The 23,511-nt window shown below is 38.5% G+C and overlaps 1 protein-coding gene across 1 annotated transcript in view; it reads right to left on the bottom strand.

The window, feature by feature from the left end:
- LOC122805263 (rap guanine nucleotide exchange factor 4-like) overlaps nt 1-23,511 on the bottom strand; it is a 1,439,269-nt gene that overhangs the window by 1,010,780 nt on the left and 404,978 nt on the right. The window lies entirely within an intron of this gene.

The raw sequence follows: 23,511 nt of genomic DNA, 5'->3' as shown, positions 1-23,511 counted from the left end.
AATCTACTTTTACGCAGGGAGCAAGTCCCCCTGCACCCTCAACACCCCCCCTACTTTAATATTCTCACTCTGAGATCGCAGTACAGTGGGGAAAAGGGAACTTTCCCTTATCTGCAATGTAGTATGACTGGCACAACAGACATACTTACACAAAAATGCTGCTTCAGTGAAAAGCATTTTTGTGTAAGTATGCCCATTCGCAATTTGGTAGTCCTAGACCCATATATATATACATATATGTATATATATATATATATATATATATATATATATATATATATATATATATATATGTATACACACACACACACACACATATATATATATATATATATATATATATATATATATATATATGTATGTATATGGGTCTATGTTAGATAATCAACTTTTCAGATACTCTAAAAAATATCAAAGAGACCATAAGATCAAGTTTCAGAAAACTTGAACATAAAAAAAAAAAAAAACAACACACAAAAATCTACCTTTTTATATTTTTGGAGGGCAGCAAGCCCCTGCACCTCCTGCAAATTATATATATCAACTCTGAGATCACATGACTGTGAGGACAAGAGTAAATTTCCCCATCCTCGCTATACAGTGATGTCTAGGATGAGAAAAGTGTAAGGAGAGCTTGTCTCCACTGTAGAAAGAACTTTAAAGGAAAAGAGTGATTTTCGAGATTCGTTCTTCTCCTGTGTTTTCAATCTTTTTTCTTCTTTTTTTTTATGGCCTGTCAGCACATGGCATTTCAAGTGCAGACATTTCAAAAGGGAGCCATTGATGATACATATGTGAGTAAAAATAATGCTTTGAAGCAGCTATATTAAATAGGTGCTGTAGTTAATCACTGTAAGGGATGCAACTCATTACCGTTAGTGCACAATTTAATGAAGTGAAAGTATATGTATGAGCATGTAATGGATTTTGGCATCTGGTCTTGATGATTATTGATTACTTTGGACCCTTCCATTCTTCCATTTCTAAAATGTATCATTTCAGCTTCCATCAAGACTACTAATCAAAATATCCCTACTACAAAGGTAAAAGGAAGCTATTTTCATTTCTGCCAAAGTCTATGGAGGAAGCTTGAGGCAGACGTGCTTAAAGATCAGTGTAGTGCTGACATGGAAGTTAATGCATATGTCTCCAAGCTAAAGGTCATGTTGTATTTGTATGAAGTAGATGCAGCAAATGCTTTAACTGAGTTGCTACTGCACTGTCCTATTAGAGCTTTTGGTTTTGTGTACTATTTCGATGGCTGTTATATTCCTGGGCATCTTCATAAATTTAAAACACATATGGCTAAACATTCATAATTTCCCTCTACATTCCATTGCCTTTCTGATCTGTTTTTGAACTTGTGGAGTATGGTTTGACCCCCACTCAAAATGTTGTTGAAGCATTGTACAGACATTTGTTTTAGTGGGTCAGCCCTTCCGTGATATGTCAGATATTATGTGTGCAGTGGTAAAAGAATACAATTGGTTAGAAGGTCTACATGTATATTTGTGAGCTGGTGCTCCTTTACCTTCTCCAAAAAACATTTTGTGAAGAAAGAATTCCTAAGGTTCTATTATTGTTAACCAGTCAGTGTATAGTTCTTTGCAGTTTCTGATGGCTATTGTCATGCATGTATCATGCTGATGTGATATTATTTTGAGGGTTATGTTTACATGCAATTTCCGAGCCTATGAAATGATTGGTAATAAACAGACCTTTCTGGAAATGTGACAAAACATCCCTTGGTTATCACACATTCAGTTGGCTATATATATATATATATATATATATATATATATATATATATATATATATATATATGTATATAGGTTTACAATCACAATGTAGAATTGCAGTTTGGCAAACAAAGGAATGCCAAATGTGTGTTGGCTGATTCCCGTATTGCCGAAATGCAATTCAAAAAGTGCCCTTTAGCGAATGCCACTGTGCGTTCACTCATATGAGGTTGACTTTACGAATAGAAATCACGGTACAGTGCAGATTGGGAAATTTACCCTATTCTTACTGTAGTGTGATCTCAGAGTTAGAATATATAATTTGCAGGGGGTGTGGGGGGCTTTCCCCCCACATGGGAGATGGAGGGAGACTTGTCCCCCTGCAAAAATGTGAATTAAAGTGATGTACAGTACTGAACTGAGTGTGTTCATACTGCTGAAAAGCAGGCAGATGAGTGGCAGCAGGTAAACTTTCGGTAATGTAGAAGCTGTTGGTTCGATCATTTCGAACTGGCATGTTTTCGATATGTGTAGTTAATTAGTATTCAGGAATTCAGTATTTTTTTCAATGTTTGTGTATAAAATTTGCCGTTGGAGTAAACACACACACACACACATATATATATATATATATATATATATATATATATATATATATATATATATACATATATATATATATATATATATATATATATATATATGTGTGTGTGTGTGTGTGTGTGTGTGTGTGTATGTATAATTAGTGATCAAAAGATCTCTATGCCAATATCTGTTTGGTTGACACTAATAGGTGGTTGACGTGCACAAGATCAATGATCCCCCTGTAGGGAATATTCCCTTTCTCCAAGGATTGTGCAATTTTGGAGTTAGTATATATAATTAATGGGTTCCATTTAGATGCTTGAAAGTCCTTTTACATGAATACAAAAAGAGCGACACGTATTGTGCGAACCACGGAAATGCTGAATGTCCAAAACCGCGAAATTCGAAATGTCGAAGTGTCATGGTTGGCCCGTCTGCGGTATAGCTCCGTAATGTAAGTGTGGATAGTTATGGACCTTAGGATTAGGGTGCGGGTTAAGGTAAGTGCATAGATAGATAATGTATGTAAGATTTAGTGTAGGGTTAGAATTAGGGTTTTGTTAAATGTATGTGTGTGGATTATTTATTTTGTTTTGTTTTATCTCTGTAGGGTAAGTGTGCGATAGTTACGGACCTTAGGGTTAGGGCGCAGGTTAAGGCAAGTGCATAGATAGTAATGTGTGTAAGGTTTAGTGTAGGGTTAGAAGTAGGGTTTTGGTGCTTTACTTTAGGGTTAGAAGTAGGGTTTTGGTTAGTGTATGTATGTGGTTTATTTATTTTGTTTGGGAAGGTAGTATGTAGTGGGAGGTGGAGTTGGCCGACTATGGGGATTCGACTTTTTGAATTTTGCGGTTTAGTGTGTTCGTCATATTCGCGGTTCATGCAATACGTGTCGGTGTTTTCGCATTCGCTTAAAAGGATTTTCACTAATATAATATAGACCCATAATTAACATGGGGTGTGGGGTGCATAGGGGGGTCTCCTCCCCCTGCAAAAAAACTTGTTGGTTTAACCTGCTCCAGGATAATCCCCCAGGGCATGGGCTGTATATTTAATCATTCTTTGTTTCAAAGTAAATCCATTGATATTATGGGAGTTAGCACAGTTATCGTTCAATCACAAATTATACACTCATATATCTTTAGACATCTTATCATGATTGGTCAACAAAACAAATGAGTAACATACTAAATGAAGGAGAGAAAGAAAAAAGAGCAAAATCTCGACTGACTGACATGAAAAAGCAAATCACAAAACACTGAAATCTTCTCACTTTCAGTAACGTCAGCTGCAAAATCCAAATCAAACATCATCTGAATAGTGGTACTGTTAGAAAAATGTAGTGTAAATTTGAAAATTATAATGAGTAATTATGAAGTAGATGGAGAACATCGAAGTTCTGAATTAAACATTTGAACAATAGTAAATATTTAGCAGGGCTCACATTAATGCCCATTTCAGAGGTTCATGAAGCTGAGTTTGGATTGTCATTAACATTGTGTGCATCTGAAATAATCCATTTAAGAGAAGTGTCACAATTGATCTAAAATACATTTCATCTAAAACACAAATGACAACATCCCATTTGATAGAAAAGTGTGTAAGGTGATAGAAAATAACTGCTGACGTTTTTTGATTATACAAAATTACAATGCAAATTAACAGTATTTATGCCTTGCTAATGCCCACTGTTATGTTGTATCTGTATTGATAGAAGTTTATGTTCATACACCTGCAGTGATTCACTGTGTGAGGAGTTGTCTCTGTTCTTTGAGGTTGTGTGACTGTAGAATTAGAATATATAATTAATGGGGGTGTGGGTGATGCAAGGGAGCTTGCCCCCTGAAAAAAGAATTTATGGGGAAGTATTTGCTATATATGAAGTTTTAAATATAATGTGGTTTGACTGTGTATTAGATTAAATGTTAAAATTATTATAAACTCATATGTATACACATGCATAGATTATTTAAACTGGAACAGGTCTCTTCCTAGTATGCTCCAACAATGAAGACTGCCTTCACTAATAGGGCAGACATGGTCATGGTGTGCACTGATTATAGCACAGATCTAGACTATTTGTTCTATTTGAGTTGGCATTCCTGATCAATATAATTCATCTCTTGTTCTTTATTGTTCTTTCTTTGTACTTTTCTATTCACAGATATGATTTATATTACCTCTCAAGCATCTGACATCTGTGTTGACTGGGATATACTATTCTATCAGCTTTGAACGTAAAGATCTTGAATATAAATTATTCTCCTTTCCTTAAGATTTTTGCTTGGGTCGTCAACTTTTCACTATGATGTCTTTCAGAAATAGCATTCCTAAATCAATGTAATTTCCTCTCTGAAATTATCTTTGTTTTCTGCTATTGGTAAATGCAGTATTGCCTAATGACTCTCCGGATTTTCTTTTAACAGTTCATCATGCTTAGAACACTTCAAGTGGTGGAGGTGAAATAACAAATGGAAGTATAAGAAATCTGGACCTTCCTAATGTTGAACTGACTGCATACAATTTAGAGATATATTTGTGTAACTTTTTTTTCTAAAAAAAAATCCCTGGTTTGCATCTAGTACTGAAAATAATGCAGCATTAGCATTTTTGAGACTATATCCTCAGCTGTAATCAAAGGGTAATACTCCACCTTAATCATCTTACTCACTTTTTGCATATCAATACCAATGCAAATTGTATCTTATTTTAATGCAGTAGCCATACTGCTGATTAATTATAGGCTTTAACTGCTTGTTAATAAGATTTAAGCATTAATTTCTTCATTTTTCATGCCCTGCTCTGTTCTGTTTCTGATGTCCATTGCTTCTTTCCTAGGGGCATAAATCACTGGCATAGTATCAGATGTTATTTGCATATGATATTCACTATGGAAACCTTCCTAAGCTATAAATAAACTGGAATGTTCATTTAGGTATTATTAATAAACTGTATCTTAGATTCCTCCTTGACAGCATGGAAGTATCTGTACATATGCACTTTTTGCTTTTTCAATGCATATTTATTTTACCATTCCTAGCATCTCACAAGCCAGACAACCCAAAATGTTAGTAGAGGTAACGTTTTTAATTGTTATAATTGAAACAAATCTTGTACTTATTATTTTATATTGATGTGCTCATATATTTGACAAAGTGGCTCCACCTGGTACCTAGTATATGCTAATCCCAATGTATTAAAAAGACTCTTTAGACAAATACTGCTCTCTGTAGCTCTTTGAATATTAAACAGCTTAATTATTAATTCTTAGCATGTCTTGTTAAAAGTCTGACTTGTACTCTTATCTCAGTGGCTTCAAACGAAATGTATTAATTTCTTTGCTTCAGTCAATGGTGTCTAGAAGAACTGTTTGCTGGCACTGCTCATTTTCATATTTGTTCTTTTGAACACACTTGATTTCCTTTTATAATTCTAGAATAATGCCATTTTTCAAGCACCTATTATACAAGATTTATTAAAATCAGTGCATCTCTTTTTCTTTCACATACAAACCTACTGCAAAAGACATGCATTTCAGTTGTACAAGTTTCAGTCTGCCTCCTTTACAAACGATGCCCCCACATGACTTTCCTTTTCTTTTACTTTTTCTCTTTTTATTAATGTTGCAACACATCTCACTTATTTCTTATTTTATCCTTTTTTATTTGAGTCGTATTTTGTATTATAGAATTTTTTCAGCACTTAATTATTCTAGCTGTATACCAATAACTTTGCTTGCTTTATACACATCTTCACCTTATGATAAGGTCAGATCTGGTTCTTTTAATAGGCTGCCTATTGATTTATTATTCCTTTTACCTCATACTATTCTGTATCTCTTTATGGAATCTCATAACTTACCAAATCTACCATTTGGCTCTATTGTTCATCTCATAATCATCTCTAATCTCTGAAGGATTTTGTGCTCCTATAAAGAACAAATATCAAAAAAAAATGGTAACTGGTAAATTCTTTCTGGGCTCGCAGTAATTCCAGAATTCCTTTGTTATTACTGCTATTTTGTTTCTCACCTCTTTAAGGAAAAATCATAGAGTTAAATAACGTCAAGGATTCTTTCCCTGTGACATGCAGAAATGTGGCACACAGTATCCTTTCAGGCTAATCAACTGACAGTGAGGAATGAATTAAATTTCTGTATCCAGATCATCTAGTTGTTTTGCTAAATGTACTTAAAATGAGGTGATTCCTGGCAGCTCTAGAATATGTATTTTTCTGACTACATAATTGCACTTTTGCACTTCAGTACACGTAAATTGTTGAAAACAAATACATGTCTTCACATGAGCAAATATATTTCTTTATTATCACACCATTTGATAAGTTCATAGGTTTTTAATAAGCTTATGGGCAAAGGAGACCATTGAGAATCCCAGCCACATCATCCAATTCAGTGGGAGATTAACAATGCCCCCCATTAAGGAGACCTTCTCCAAATATAACTATTGAAAATTTGCAATCAACCATCCAGCAATCCAGACTTGCTTTAAACATTGCTTGGAAAGTATTCTGTTGATAAATAAGGGTATCCCATTCCAGAAATGGGATATACATGAGTCCCGCCATTTGGTGTTGTTAATGTAGTAGTGTAAGTTTAGGTCTTTAGAGCAGGTGTTTGCTTTACCATTGGTTCTACTTAGATCAATGGTTTCTAAGAGTCATGTGTCATTCATAGGACAGAATGCTATACAGAAATCATGCTTCAGGAGTCTGTCTGACATCAGTATAGCTAAGGGTACTGAGATATGAGATGTTTATGATTTGTCAGGATGGAGGATAAGCAATGCAGAGACACTCAATATGGTCTAATCTGCATTCTATTTTTTAATTAGATTGAACAGTCTAGAAGAAATGCTTATAACAAGACAGGCAGCTTCCTGTAACTGGTTTATTAGTATTTAAAGTTACATACTCCACGTATAATACCGCCAATCAATCAGGATGATTTTTGGAAGGAAACCATAACTCTCCAAAAGTCCAGGTATGGGAAAGATGTAAACTCCATACAGGTACTAAGTGTAGGACAGACTTGAGGGGAATGTGAGGCACAAACTTTACATGCTGAGTGAGTATGCTGACTAGACATAGATAGCTTATTATCTTCCTCTAAACATTCCTTCATTTCTTCTTATATGTCAACCCAGCAACTGCACTACATCTGCAGATAATCTTCCACTATTTCAGTACTGAGAGAACTGAGGCAGTGTTTGCTTTCAGGATGATATACAACCTAAGTACTCTTTTAAATCTATATGCATGAATATGTGAGCTACTGATGTAGAATTCCTTTAGGATTTTGTAGGGCTCTAGTTATCTTAATCTTCTGTTTTGTTTTTGTTGTTTCACCAGTCCTGAACATTCTGAATTTACAGTACTCCAGTGAATGCTAGGGTGAAGAAGAAGCCTGATATATATTTTATTATATGGATAATCTACTGCATTGCATACGATTTAAATGTGGCTGGTATGTATTCTGGCTTCATAGTGTCACAGAAAATTGGTGTACTGTTCATTCAAGTGTAACTGCTTGCTATGCAGTGTGTAACATAGCCCATGCACCACATTACTTATGTAATGAAAGAAATGTCCCCTCAGGAAAATAACCATCTGCTTCTAGTTGAGGATTTAACCCAGGGCATTTGTGGTAAACCTTCCAGCCAATAATCTAATCAAGTGTATTAGTACCATTTGTTAAATGGTATGCAAATTTTTTGGTAAAAGCATATGGTGGTCTCAAAATACATAACATAACCATGGCTTAGCTGACTCATATAAATAGTACATATACAGGCTAATAAAAGCTTCCTGGGGTAATAAAAGATCAGTTGTGGTTCTTGGCTAGTTTTAAGTTCTCCTCTGTAAAGTGGGGGGGGGGGGAGACAGCGAGAGAGAGAGAGAGAGAGAGGGAGAGATTCCCAAGGGGTTTACAACATGCCCGACCTTGAGGCTTTTCTGACCATTGCGTTTATAACCATTTGAATAAGTGCAGAAACCTGGCTCCAGTGGTTATAAAATATTCTTTCTTTACTCGTTTAATGTTTATCACTTTTTCAGACTGCATGAGGAAGCTGGTTGCAAATCCTGAGTGGGTTTGTCCATATTCATTTGCAATCGCAACACCCCATGACTAACTCCTGCATATCCTGGTATTTATAAACAAGTTTGATTATCATATCACTGTTAATTATAGAACCCTTTCCATGTTTTCCACATCACATAACACCTTCTTAACTAAATTAAAGTCCTTAAATACTGAACCTCATACATTTCTTCTGGGAAATTTTAACTACTCAGCCATAAACTGGGAAACATACGCCACAAGTAAAAAATGTGCAAAGAGGTTCTTGGACGTCATCAATGGTAACTCTCTTGACCAGTTAGTACCATGTTATACTAAGGGCTCAAATCTAGTTGACCTTGCTTGTACAAATATAGCACTAATATGCTCCACACTCATAGCTAACCCATCTGTGCTTTTTTTTTTTTTTAACAGAAAGACATGATGATTCTTCGATACACCCCAGTCCTAATGTCTTCAGGGATCTCTCCAGGGCCAACTTTAGCACACCCTCTGTCTGTGATGATATGGGCTAGTGCCAGCATAGTCAGCTGGAGTTCTGTAAAGAGTTATATGTCCTTTGAATATCAAACTGATTTATACAAGATGTTTGTGTTACAAATGTATTAGAACTGTATGGCATTTAAACATCAAACTGATTTGTACAGATGCTTATGTTACAAATGTATTAGAACTGTATGGCACTTGAAAATCAAAATGTGTCTGTAAAGTTGCTAGTGTAAAAAAATGTATCAACAGTGGGTCCTGCTGGACAGAGAAGGAATCTACATGTGAGACTGTATGTATATATGTTAACAAAAGACACTGGAAGAGAAGCAATTAATTTCTGTCCAGTTCGTTTTGGAAAATCTTTGAAATTAAATTAGCTGTTAAGCCATCAACACAGCACCCCTCTGCACCAAATGGAGCTATAGTCAGTATGTCTGGGAGAGGCCATTGTTTAATAGCCTTTGTAAAGAAGAGGGGAGGTACTGTAATTGTTTCACGGCTCCAGGGCACTGCTATAAACAAGCAAAACTTTAGATCTGCATCTTATTACATCTATGCTAACATCCTGTCTCAAGCTTCAAAGGGGAATAGTGTGAGAAGCTAGAGTCAGGTGACCAGATGAGGTCATTCTGCCAGCCATCTTGGAAATTCTAGATATTACAAAGAGAAATCTCTCAGTATTGAGTATTCTGTCTTGGGCCTTACAACAAGAATGACCATTCACCACATCATCTGCCTTGCTCTATTAAGTAAGTAGGAAATAGTAAGTCTCCTAGGTTCAGTCAAGAAAATACAGTGAATCTACTACCATTTCTATTAGTATTAATATTACACAGTATGCTGGGGTACCTTCTGTGTGGAGTATGCATGTCCTCCCTGTGGTTGCGTGGGTTTCCTCTGGGTGCTCTGGTTTCCTCCCACATCCCACAGACATGCTGTATGTGGATTGGACACTCTAAATTGGCCCTAGGTGTGAGTGTGTGCATGTGTGTGCCTTCCGTGGAAGGTTGGGCACCAGGCTGGCAACTTCACACTGTAAAACTCCACTGCCAATCATGAGCAGACAGGTGATCCACTGTGGTGACCCCTAACCAGGAAAAGCCGAAAGAAGAATAAGAAGATTACACAGTATAATTGAGCACCCTTTATTAAGGGCCTTACAGTAGCTGATTGTAGAGTGTCAGGTGGCAGGGATAACTACCTTCCTTATATTCTGGGCAGGAGTGGGCATAGCAGGTAAATATATGCCAACCTTTCCCAGTTGTGTGAAAAATCAAATCTCACAATATATATGTGTGTGTGTGTGTGTGTGTGTGTGTGTGTGTGTGTGTGTGTGTGTGTGTGTGTGTGTGTGTGCATGTGTGTGTGTGTGTGTGTGTGTGTGTGTGTGTGTGTGAGCTACTTAGAGCAGGGAGCACTGGTTTCACAGAAAGGGTGCTGGAGGACTTGGCTTGGACACTCAACTGAAAACCTAACCCTTCAGCTGTACCAGTGGGGAGTATCATTGGGGACCTGGAGGGACACAGATATAGAGAAATACAGATCCTGGACTGAGTGTGTTCTCTGTATGCACTTAAGGGAAATTGTACTTGGTGCAGAGAGCTGCATCTGGAAATACTGTGTGCATCCATTTGTATTCCAATTGAACGTCCCTGTGGTGAGGTTCCAGGCTCCTTGATTACTGACCCAGAGAGGGGACTTCACACTGTCGTTGTAATAAGATTTAAAATCTTTCACTCCATGAGGATCCCATAGAAAATGCAAATGGTTACACTCTCTCTCTTTCTCCATTACAAGTCACAGCTGACTTAGAGTGACCAAGCAGACAGCCACTGCCATTCATGGTGTTTACAATGCAAAGGGGGAAATGGAAGTAGGCTGCCAGATCTTTCTTTGGTATCACTCATACATACACTCCACCTGCAGCTCCCGATCCACCTACTGCATATCTTTGGAACATAGGAGGAAATCAGAACACCTGGAAAAAACCCACATGAACACAGGGAGAACATGCAGACTCCATACAAAAGATTCCCTAGTCGAGAACCATACCACAGAACCTCTTGCTGTGAGGTGGCAACTGCCAATTTCTACTCACAGAAAAACTCCTACACTGAGGCAACTTCCCCACTCTGGCACAAATTAATTGCCAAATTTAGAAACAAGCCGTTATGGTAGACTTCGTCAACTCTACAATAAAAAGGAAAAGTTGTTACCTAAGAAGTAAACTCAAACCACTCCATGCTAGAAGCAACCTCAAATCAAAGAACTCAGGCATAGCAGCAACAATTACAAAGACAAATGTGATTATCCAAAGGTGACTGCAAATCCTTTTTACCTATGCTAGGAATCTTAGGAACAATATTCAAAATTTCACCAAGTTGACCTCAAATGGTACTACTAAATCTGACATAGAGGATACAACAAACGTATCAGCAGTACATTTACTTTTCTCCTCATTACCTCCATGTTACTTTTCTCACACTGTTCAGTCCATACAACCCTATATAAGTACTCCAGAACAAGGCTCAACTTCTCCCAAACCAAAAACATTAATTTTGTGAGTTCAGACAATACAACATGCTGTCTCCTTGTTAATAAAAAAACACTGCCTCATTAAGTCCCACTTAAATTTTTCAGTCTTAGCTTCTCCACTGGATAAGTGCCCAAGGCATATAGAACAGTTATTGTGGTATCCCATCACAAGGTCAGCCCTATCACGAATATGGGTATATATAGATTAATTAAACTTACCAGAATAATTTGTAAAGTGATGAAGCATATCATCATGGAGCTCATAAACAGTGATACTGGCAGCTTATAAACCTGAAAGTCTTATCCAATTTGCTTTATGAATGCTGGGTCATGCTTACCAAATCTTGGAGATTTTGCTGAGAAAGTTACTGAAGCACTGGATGATGGCAAAGCAGTAAATACTGTCTTCCTGAATTTAATCAAGGACTTTGGTACTATTCCACATGCTGGCATTATTGAGAGACTGTCCCTGTTTATATTAACCACTGTAAAAGTTACTGATTAGCAACATGGTTCTCAGATAGCATCTTGACAGTCATGGCTGAGGGCAATCTCTCCCTGAAAAGGTAGGTCATTAGTGGCTTCCCAAAGGATTGGTTTTGGGTCTACTCTTCTTTTGTAATACTTCTCTGATTTCAAAGTTTGCTGATGACTGTAAACTTGGACCTGTCATCGACTAACCAGATGACATCCATATCCTTTGAATGGGCCTAACTCATGCAAATTCCTAGTGGCAAATCTTGAAATGCAGCTTTATTCTCTTTGGGAAACAAGGACATGTCTGCAACTAGATCCACTTTTAAATTTCGAAATTCTGAAATCTCGACTTTTAAAAAAAGTACCCAAAACATCAAAGGTTCAGAATCTCGACATCTAAAAGTGGGTTAAAAAAACAAAAATAAAATAAAACAAACAGTTTGCAGGGAGGCAAGCCCCCCTGCATCCCCACACCCCCCTACTTAAATATACCAACTCCAAGATCGCACTATAGTGCAAAGAATGCTAAGTGCAACAGGAGCATTACCGTTGTCTTCACTGTAGGGCGATCTCGGAGTTGGTATATTTAAGTAGGGAAAGTGCAGGGCTTGCCCCCCTGCAAACACTTTATTTCAAGTCTCTCTATTTTTTAACCCACTTTTAAATGTTGAGATTCTGAAATCTCGATGTTTTGGGTACTTTTTTTAAAAGTTGAGATTTCGGAATTTCGACATTTAAAAGTGGACCCACCTGCAACTACACCATAAATGACAACCCCTTAAAACAGACACTGCCATAGGAGATGTAGGTATATTCGTAGGCAATGAACTCTTTTTTTCTGTAAACTTTATTGCAAATTCTTTAGAGTTATGAAAGAATGCAAACCTCATGTGAACCTCATGCAAAGTACATATTTGAACTCATTGGTGGCCATTCCTTAAGCGTATTTGAGAGTCTAGCTGGTGTACAGAAATACTTATGCAGGCACTTCCATGTAAATATTCTGAGCATTTTCATTCTTATACCTTTTCCAGCATTAAACACATTCTTTCCCAATGTTTTAAAGTCAGTTCCTTCCCCAGCATCTTTCCTCACTCCATTTTAAGAGAAATGCTTCTTGTAAATGTTCTTCCCTTACTATTTTGTACATTTTAGATATTTAACTCTTCATTAAATGATTCACTGCTTTGGCCACTGCTATCCATTTTATTATATTAGGCAATGATTACTATTTAATTATGCACCAGTTTAAAGTGCTCACTTTCAGTATAAGACCATTATGCTTTAAAACAGATTCCTGTGTAATTGAAAATTCACCTAGGCTACAACATAGTTAATTAGTCTGCCCTGCACTAGTATGTGAACCCAGTATTTAACTTCTGTTTGTAACTGTATCCATCTTCCAGCAAGTCCTTTCTTTATCATGCAACCTTCCTCCTATAAGCATACTATTCTGCTTCCATTTTTTTAAACTATTTGTTCTGGAAGTATCTGCTTATCTCCTTACTTGGTGTGCCCAAAATTGGAGGCCATATTTGTTGTGCTTTTCTCTCCCATATAACCTTTAATGCCTCTACAGAAGCTAACCAGGGATTTGACTAAGGATCATCTCTTGCCACTTTGCCCCTGTCTCTAATTCCTGACATTTTACCATTAGCATTATTTGTTGGATTGTTTTAAGGTATCTAGGAATATCAAAGGTACCAAAGCCCTCCTTTTTCTTTTTCCATCCCCACCTGTTCCACAGAGCTCTCAGATTCTCATCCACTGATAAGAAATTCTTCTTCCAACTGTTCATTTTCCAAATTACTGTTCTACTGGGGTAATCCCAAAAGGAATGCTCCAAATACCAGAGATTTATTTTATTTATTTATTTATTTATTGACATTTGTTGACCGGGTTAGTCCAACTGGGATTTTGTCCCATTTTCAGTGGAGACCCGAGGAGAAAAGCTCCAGAATAGTACAATAAAAATATTACAGTAGTATACAAGCACAGCAAACAGTAGTATACAAGCACAGCAAACTAGTCTTACAATAGTAACACAATATACAAAACAACATCAACAATAGTTATATGACAGTACAAGGCTTTTTTTTTTTTTCGCTATGTAACTGTAGTAGTGGGGATAGACAGAGTGATTCCTAAGTGGGGGGAGGAGAGAAATTATGTTGGGTCATAGCAGGGGCAAATTTTGTAATTGAGTAAATGAGTCTTTAGTTTCTTTTTAAATAGTGGGGTGTGAGAGATTGAGCGAATGTCAAGGGGTAGTTTGTTCCAGGCTTGGGCCACAGAGTGTTTGTAGAGTAGCTTACCTACTGACTTGTTTGGGTGGTAAATTTCAAGCAATTGTTGATTAGAGGTGCGGAGGGGTCGAGATGGGGTGTAGACAGAGACAAGGAGAGATAGGGATGGACAGTTGGATGATTTAAAGAGAATAGAGTGCAACATGTGAAATTGATAGAGATGTAGTAGTTGTGGGAGTTCTAGCCATTGTAGAGACTTCAAAGCAATACAGTGGTGTGTGTTGTTTGGGGAGTTGGTGATGAATCTGGCTATGGAGATGGTCCAAAACATGCCAAAGTAGTATTTTCTCCCTTTGTTCTAGATCTAAACTTAATAATTTCTATTTTGGTAGATTCTCCTTTACCTTATTCAATGTATTTTCATATGATCTCTGCATTGATGTTTCATAGGTGTGCTTAAGTCAATTTCCTAAATAATTATTACTTGGACTGTGGAGCTATCTCTCATGGTATGACTTAATTGTGTCTTTGGAGGTCTCATTATTGTTTTTACCAACTACTAAGCATGGTATCGATGATGACCATACTCCTTTCCTTGAAGTCAGTGGATAAGAAATAGATAATGCATTGTGACATGTATGATTCTATCAAAATATTGAGTCCCTTTAGCAGACGTTATATCTTTGAGAGGTATAAATACCTACACATTTTGGTGACACATGACTGCAGATGGATTCTAGTGAGCTCCTAGTTATCTTCATATATAACTATTCTTTATTCCCTGATGCATTTAGCACACAAGGCTTCCACCAGAAAAATGCCAAAGCAATCTAATATTGTAATGACTCTAGGACAATTAATCAAAGGGTACATAGTTAGGAGTCATTAAATCACATCCTGATTATGAAAAGATCAAGCACATTGAAAGTCTTATTGATCCAAGCATAACGCAAGAAAAAACACATCACAGAAGCCAACTCATCAATGAAAACACAGATTGCCTGTCATGAAGCAAGTGTAAAACATCACAATATGCATGCCTGAGTGCAACCCCCATGCCTCCATATCCCCTGCTATGTATCTATAGTAATTCCAAGATCAAACACAAAAAAGGGAAACAGTTGAAAGTGTGCAAGACATTTTCCCCAAGGAAGCTATAAAATACTGCTGCTGATGATCATGACTTGTGATCTATGATAGTGTCTAGCAAGAAAACTAAATTTCAAAATGCATTTGCTCGAAGCACTCCTTAAAATGGAGAACATTGACATTTGTGTTGTAACAGAGACCTGGTTCAAAGCAGCAGAAAGCACTCCTGCACTGCCAGGCTATAACTCATTACACACCTTTCGGCCCCAGAACTTGGACCTAAGCAAAAGTGGTGTTTTCATATTCATAAAGGATGTGCACACCTCCAGACTGGTAGCCCAACATAATGCATCAGAGATACTTCAGGTGCAGCTAACATTGGGTAAAACAGTGATTCAGGTCATAGCCTGCTATAGGTCTCCAACCATGTCCAAAGACTCACACTCCACGTTCCTAAGCACCCTACAGAATATTAGGGTCCAACCTAACCCTCTCATACTGGGGGATTTCAACTACCCCTCTATCCATTAACTGGGAAAACTACTCAGGTATCAATACACTTGCCCAACATTTCCTGGAAGTCATTAATTTCAATGCCCTGGACCAGCTCGTTCTTACCCCGACTAGAGGTAGCAACATCCTTGACCTGGTCATTACTAACATGGGCAACCATTGCTCTACACCAATAGTCAACTCCTCCCTGGTTAGATCCGACCACAAATTAATCACCTTGGAAATCCACACCCCTCCTAACCCCCCCCCCCACAAAGGTAACCACCATGAAAAACTTTTCCAAAGCTAACTTTGGGCTCCTAAAAACAGAGGTGGCTACTTCACGGCACCCATGCAAATGGATAACAGTTGCATGACCACCGAATCATACACCAATGCACTGTAAAAACATGTACACGAATGCATGGATCTCGACATACCCAATAGAACCAAGACGCTCTCCTCCAGAAAAAGGGAGTCAATCTGGTGGTCCCCTGCCATGAACAAACTGTACAACAGAAGGAGGAAACTGATGCGGAATAAGGTGAAGTCCCAAGACTGAAAAAACTTCCTTAGCCTCAACAAAAAGTTGAGATCCCTAATCAAATACTCTAAAGCTAGCTATGAAAACAGAATTGCAGCAGATAGTAAAGACAACCACAAGGCCTTCTATAGTTATGTAAAGAATCTCCACAGCAATACCCAGATTTGCTCTGAGCTACTGCACAATGGATACCTCCTATACTGAGCGAACAGATATTGCCAATATACTGGCCGACAGAGTTTGTGCCAACTTTACCCCCCCAGGACCAATCACAATACCAGTAGATTGCCAGGCACCCAGTATTACTGCTGCTCAGGTTAAAACAGCACTGTCCAAGGCCAATAATACAGCTTCTGTGGGACCTGACAATATCCCTGGCTGTGTTCTACATGAGCTACACAGTGAACTGGCACCTCACCTGTGTGCCCTGTTCAATCCCAGCCTCACCTCAGTCTTTGTTCCTACCGAATGGCACACTACTACAGTCATCCCTCTCCAGAAAGGAGGAGTGAATATTGCCCTATTAGCCTGACGAGTCTGATATGCAAAGCTATGGAACGCATCATCATGGACCTAATAAACAAGGGTATAGGGAATCTCCAAACTCTGGATCCCACACAGTTTGGTTTTGTGAAGGGTAGATTATGCCTACTCAACTTGGTCGACTTCTATGAGTCAGTTACCAGAGCTATGGATGAAGGCAATGTGGTTCATACAGCCTACCTTATAGGTTCATAGGTTGGTACTAGGCTATCAGCCCTAGGGCCTATACAAGCCTAGCCATAACAATTCCCTGGCTATTTCTTTCCACACTATTTACTTCCCTGGACCCCTGTCTAGCAGGGTGACTGACCTGATCTCCGGGGTGAATTTCCTTTCTCCCATCCAATCGTCAAGGTTCCTTTTGAAGAGGGTCAAAGAGGCACTCTGCTTGACATGTATGGGCAGTCTATTCCAGAGTCTGGGGAGTCTCTGGGTCAGGAACCTATCCCTCCAGCATGTTTTGTTTATTAAGTCTCTGAGAAACAAATACAAACACCAACAGCAAAGTCCACAGCAGAGAAACGACAAGCTGCAGCAAACTGTAGTTTAAAGTATTTTAATAACCTTTAAAACCCAAAAAACATTGAATATCTCAAGCGCTTTTGCCTGGTTCCTACCAGGCTTTATCAACATCTTGATAAAGCCTGGTAGGAACCAGGCGAAAGCGCTTGAGATATTCAATGTTTTTTGGGTTTTAAAGGTTATTAAAAGACTTTAAACTATGTTTTGTTTATTGTGACGACAAGGTTTAGATCCCTGGAGCTTGTGGCTCTGAGGGATTGGGATTTCTTTAAGTGTAGCATGTCCAACAGCTCTGGGTTTGACATGGCCTTGTATGTTATGCAGAGATCGCCTCTGATTTGGCCAAGGCCTTTGGTACTATTTCCCATTCAGGAATTATAGAAAAACTCACTAAGCTAAGCATCAACCCCTATATCACTAGGTGGGTTGCAAACTGGCTCACAGATAGTACCCACAGTGTGAAAGTAGCTGACTCCAAGTCAGACTGCCAACCAGTCACGAGTGGAGTACCACAGGGTTCAGTCCTGGGTCCTCTCCTGTTTGGTATCTACTTCTCTGAAGTCCAGGCCAACACAAATGGACTTTGACTGACAAAGTTTGCAGATGATTGCAAGTTGGGAGCTATTATTAACTCACCAAATGATGTTGGCATCCTACAGAAAGGCCTCACTGAGACCAACAACTGGTGTCAGAACCATGGCCATAAGCTTAATGCCAAAAAATGTGTCATCATCCCCTTTGGGAAAAACCCATTTCCCATGAATTACCACATCAATGGCAGTCCACTGAACAGAGAAGGTGTTATAAAAGATCTGGGAACACAGGTTGACAGCAACCTCTCTTTTGGCCACATTGCCACTGTGGTCAGAAAGTCCTTCTATGTAGCACATCTCATTACTAAGGGTTTTGCATCCAGGAAGAAAGAGGTCATTGTCTCCCTCTACTCTTCTCTCATTAGGCCAATCATTGAGTACAATGCCACATTTGGCATGCACCTCACTAGACATCTGCAACAACTGAAGAGGCCGCAAAAGTACCTCACAAAGAGGATCCTAAGCCTTAAACACTTGTCCTATATGGACAAACCCAAAAAACTCCAACTATTCTATCTCATATCGCCTACTTAGAGGTGATCTCTGCTTGACTTACAAAGCCATGTCTGACCCAGCTCTGTTAGAAATGCTACATCTAAAGAAATCCCAATCCCTCCACACCACACACTCCAGAGACCTCAACTTCATTACCACAATCAACAGAACATGCTGGAGGGACAGGTTCATAACCCACAGACTCCCCATGCTATGAAATAGACTTCCCATACATGTCAAACAGATCACGTCACTGGCCCTCTTCAAGAGAAATCTTGACGAGTGGATGGGAAATGGAAAATTCACCCTGCAGATCACTCCAGTGGCTCTACTCGACAAAGACACTGGGAACTAAGGTTGGGTGGCACGATGCCAGGGTAATCCTATGGGCTAGGCTTGTAAAGGCTCCAGGGCCATTAGCCTAGTACACACCTATGAACCTATGAACCTATGAAGAAGATCAACTGATAAGTTATCATTTAATTATTGCATACGCAATTGAGTGTCCTACTTCCATTGTAACCATGCCAAGACAAAGTAGATATACAAGATATCCCAAATCTAAACTAAATACTGAAGCATAGGTGACCATCATACTAGGTGACTTATCTGGTGGACCCCAGCCATAAACAAACTCTACTCTACAACAAAAGCTAGCTACTACTAGAGCAAAATCCTTAAAGGTGAAGGTGAGACACCGCTGATCACTATAAGTAAAAAAACTCATAAAAAATCAATCAATCAAAGCTAAAAATGAGAAAAAAAAAAAAAACTCTAAGGACTCTAAGAAGGCATTCTTTTCAGATGCCCCAGAAAAGAAACCTAGGACTCCCAGATATAGATAGAAAATAGAATAGAAGTGTGATGATGAAACATTACCCACAGCACACACATTGCCTGAACACAGTGCAAAGAGATATCTATACCAAATGATTATAGCCCCCAAACATCTCTAACAGCCCAGGTGAGAATTGCTTCTCCAAGAAAGAAGAACACATCCATCATGGGACCTGATGTGTCCCGGCTGTGTGCCAATCCATGAACTCAACGAGGAATTAAACCCACAGTTAGGAAAGCTGTTAGTCTCTAGTCTCACCTCCTCCGATACAGGAGTGGGCAGGCGGCACGGCGACTGTGGTCCCCACTCCACGTGCCTCACCCTCACCGAAAATTGGAAAAGCCCATCCATTTAAGCTGCCAAAGCCTTGAAAAGAAAGGGATGAGAGGATCATAATGGATCTCATAACTAGGACATAGGAAGACTTGACTTTGGATCCAAAACAGTTTGGCTTTTTGTCAAAAGGCGGATAATACCTTCTAACTTTTGGACTTTTTCAAACAGTCACCCCCCAAGAGGAAAAGGCTCCATACACAGCCTACCTAGACCTGGCAAAGGGCAAAGGCTTTGATTCAATTCTCGGATATCATTTCAAAAACAACTCATCAAATGTAAATGTAAACCCATAAGACAGAAGATGACTGGCTGAAACTGGCTGGAACAGACAAGAGAGTGCCATGCTGGGTGCCAGACTCAGAAGAAGCCTGTCAGTGAGTCAAGTGGGGTCTAGGGTGGCTCGTCCCAGTCTTGGTTCACATTGGCATCTACTTTTTTTGAAACAAACACAGAGGACAGATGTGACAAAGTTTGCAGATGACTTTTGAAAGACTGCGAGACACAAACACAAAAACACATCCGACACGAATCACACAGAAGAATAACTGGTGCCAAGCCAGATACTGGGCCAAGAAAGGCCAAATCCAAAATTGGTAGAAATGCATGAACATAAAGAAAGGTTAAAATAAGGTTACCTATAAGGGAGCAGGGAATACAGCAGACCCCTTTACAGTCCTTAAGGGAAACCTGAGTTGTAAGTAGGACATCACATCTCGAGTTCATTAGACTATTGCTAAGAAGAAGACCTTCTACATTGCTTCACATTGCCCAAGCATCATCAAGGGAACTATTCGAATCAATCAGTCTCATATATATTCATCATCTCATCATCCATCCAATGAATGTCTGCAATGATGCCCCATCTGGAATGTATACCTGACCCGGGACAGCACCAAGAGAAAAAACAAAAAGCAAGTCACCAAAAAAAAAAAGGGTCTCAAAAATCTGTCTTGGCTTCTCAAAAATAACTCAGGGCTTACCATCACTGCATACAAGGCAGTTATAACCCAGTGACCTATGCCATGCTTCATCTCAAAAAATGCCCATCCTTGATGAACCATTGATCAAAAAAAAATCTAGATCCCACGAGGGCTCAAGAAACTTAAACCTAAAATTAGCCACCCGGTAGGAGACTGGGCGTGCTGGAACATCAGATTTTATAGCTCCTGGAGAAAAAACCTGCATATGCCATTTCAAAGGGAGGTAGATGTGTGGGAGAGGACAGATAGGTTTATGTGGAGAGGAATGATCACTGCTCAACAGAGAGGGGGCAGACACCAATACTGGGCAATGCTCAACATAGTTTCTGCTTATAAATGCAGATAGCCTAGTATGAACCTATGAACCTATGAACCTATAAAAAAACACTAATTTACAGCAGTTGGGAGAATCTGTACACAGGACATAACAGGTGCTGTCCATAAAATTAGAAATACCTAGTAAAACTTTAAAGTCTTGCAGTTCACAAACCATCATGCAAAGCAGGTATGGATAATGTCCTTGTGATCTGGTGAATCCATGATATGTAGAAGAGATACTCATATCAGCAATGTTTGCAAGTAAAAAATAGCTGTGACCTGTTTGCCTGGGGCTAAAATATGAGAGATAACATTTAAAAGATTTAGGATGACAGTGAGAAGCATGTCCTGTTGCTCCTTCTGTTATAGATTGTTATGTTTTCAGATCTCTTTCATGGACTAGGTCCTTCAAGCAGCCCTCTGTCAAACAAATAATGAAGCGATGCCTTGCAGGTAGATGGAAAATAAAGGCATCTCACTATGGCATCATCCTAGACAGCTGAAGGAATACTGTAATGATATTGAACAGCTACCAACCTCTAATGCATATCCATAGAAGCATTATTAACCAGTGTCAGGTATCTCTTGCAAAGTAGTACAACCCCCCCCCCCCCCAAAGGAACAAGGAGAGAAGCGTTGGCTTGCAACTTGTGGAAACATCCTAGAAGACCATATTACAAAGTTGTCTGTACTTTTCAGTTATGCATCAAATCTTTTCCTGCACATTAATGCACAGTTACAAATAAAATGACTGACATGTCAAAGGCAGTAAACTTTTCCTAGTCTAATCATTTTGTACCAGATATGACAGTTATGGTTCCTCAAAGAAAAGAGCAATGGAGAGTAATAAAATTCAGTTGTTCATTCTGTCAGTCAGTGGTCTGAACATAGATATTTTTTATGAGACATTATAGCATTTAAGAACTTTTTCCTCTGAGCAAATAATGATAGAAACAAATAAGGTGTACTGAAGAGCAGCAACTCTATTTTTCTGGTACTGCATAATTTTCTCATGAATTTAGTCTGAATCCAACCTGCTGACTTTCTCAGAACATTAGCAGTAACTGTTAATATTACTGGGGTCTGTGTTTTATGATAAGAGAGTAGCTATTTACACATGAGGTAAAATTCTAGTCAAAACACCAGTGACCATATGCTTAACAGGCCTCAATATTCAGGACGCTTTAACAGTGCAACAGAATGCTGTCCAGTACTATTGTTCTTTAGAAGTATCTATCAGAACCTTAGACTGACATAACACATTTTTCCCTCTTTGTCTCTATCTTTCAGTTAGCTAAACCTTAGCCTATGTAGTGTACCAACTACATATAACATCCATGCATTCTAACAAATATCTTATTATCTTGGTAGTCCTTGCCTCTTTCATCACTATGAACTGGACAGAGAAGCAAGTATAGTGCAAGTAAGAAACTTGCTATCTATTTGGACAGTGAGTTTGTGAGTCTTGATCTTAAGTACTGCACATACTTCTATAGAATTTATCTTCAAAAAGGTACGAAAATAGCATGAGCTGTCCAGAGCTGGGCTACTACAATAATAAAATGGTTTACAAAAACAGACATATGCAAAAAAATGTGAAAGGTATATAATATGTATATTCTTATGGAAGGAAAGAAGGAAGGAAGGGAGAGAAAATGGACAAGATATAAATGTTTTATACTTCTAGAAAATTAAAAAAAAAATCCAACAAAGGCAGCAGCATTTAGATTAGGAATGTGAGTATATATGAAGAAGACAAAATGGATGGTCCATGTAGATGGGCTGCAAGGAAAAGGATTAAATATATTCTGTCTGAACTACGTCTGATTTATGCAGTCATGATTACAGTACTTCAGTACATGTAGCCGCACTGGTATATGTGTGCATGTACCATTGATGTGTAGTGAGAGAGCTGTTTGTGGTCCATGCTGCTTGTGTGGTTGTATTGTGAAGAACTTGACTTTATGAAGAGTAGGACATGATGATTTTCTCTTAGGTTCATAGGTTCATACTAGGCTATCTGCCCAAGGGCATTTATAAGCCTAGCAATACATCCTCTGAGGGAGAAAAAATAGGGAAGCAATGATATGGGTACTTTGTGCCTTAGTGGACTTTAAGGACATATATAGGTCTACATTACAGATTTAGCTGTACTTTATATGGTATTGTGAAACAGACTAAGTAGTTTATACAAGTTATGGAAAGTGTGTGTGTGGTGTGCGTGTGTGTGCCTGGTTGTGTTAGTGTACTTGAACACAAATGTTTGCATACATGCACACCTGTGTGTGTGTGTGTGTGTGTGTGTGTGTGTGTGTGTGTGTGTGTGTGTGTGTATGTGAGCACAAATGCATAAGTGAGTGTATGTCTGTGTGTGTGTGTGTGTGTGTGTGTGTGTGTGTGTGTGTGTGTGTGTGTGTGTGTGTGTGTGTGTGTGTGTGTGTACATAAATATGCACCTGTCTGTCCTTCAAAGTATAGCAGACTTAAGATATTTGCTAAGTGTGACTTACAACTAAATCACTGGGTAGGAAAATTGGGTGAATAGATCTCTTAAGCTCTTTTTATTTGCTGACAGCTTATATTTGTGGTTCTAA

Source organism: Protopterus annectens, chromosome 6.part1, assembly GCF_019279795.1.
Source record: "Protopterus annectens isolate FY-2018-M chromosome 6.part1, PAN1.0, whole genome shotgun sequence".
Taxonomy (NCBI): Eukaryota; Metazoa; Chordata; order Ceratodontiformes; family Protopteridae; genus Protopterus; species Protopterus annectens.
The sequence above is the reverse complement of the archived record's forward strand: the minus strand, read 5'-3'. Positions and strand labels throughout refer to the sequence as shown.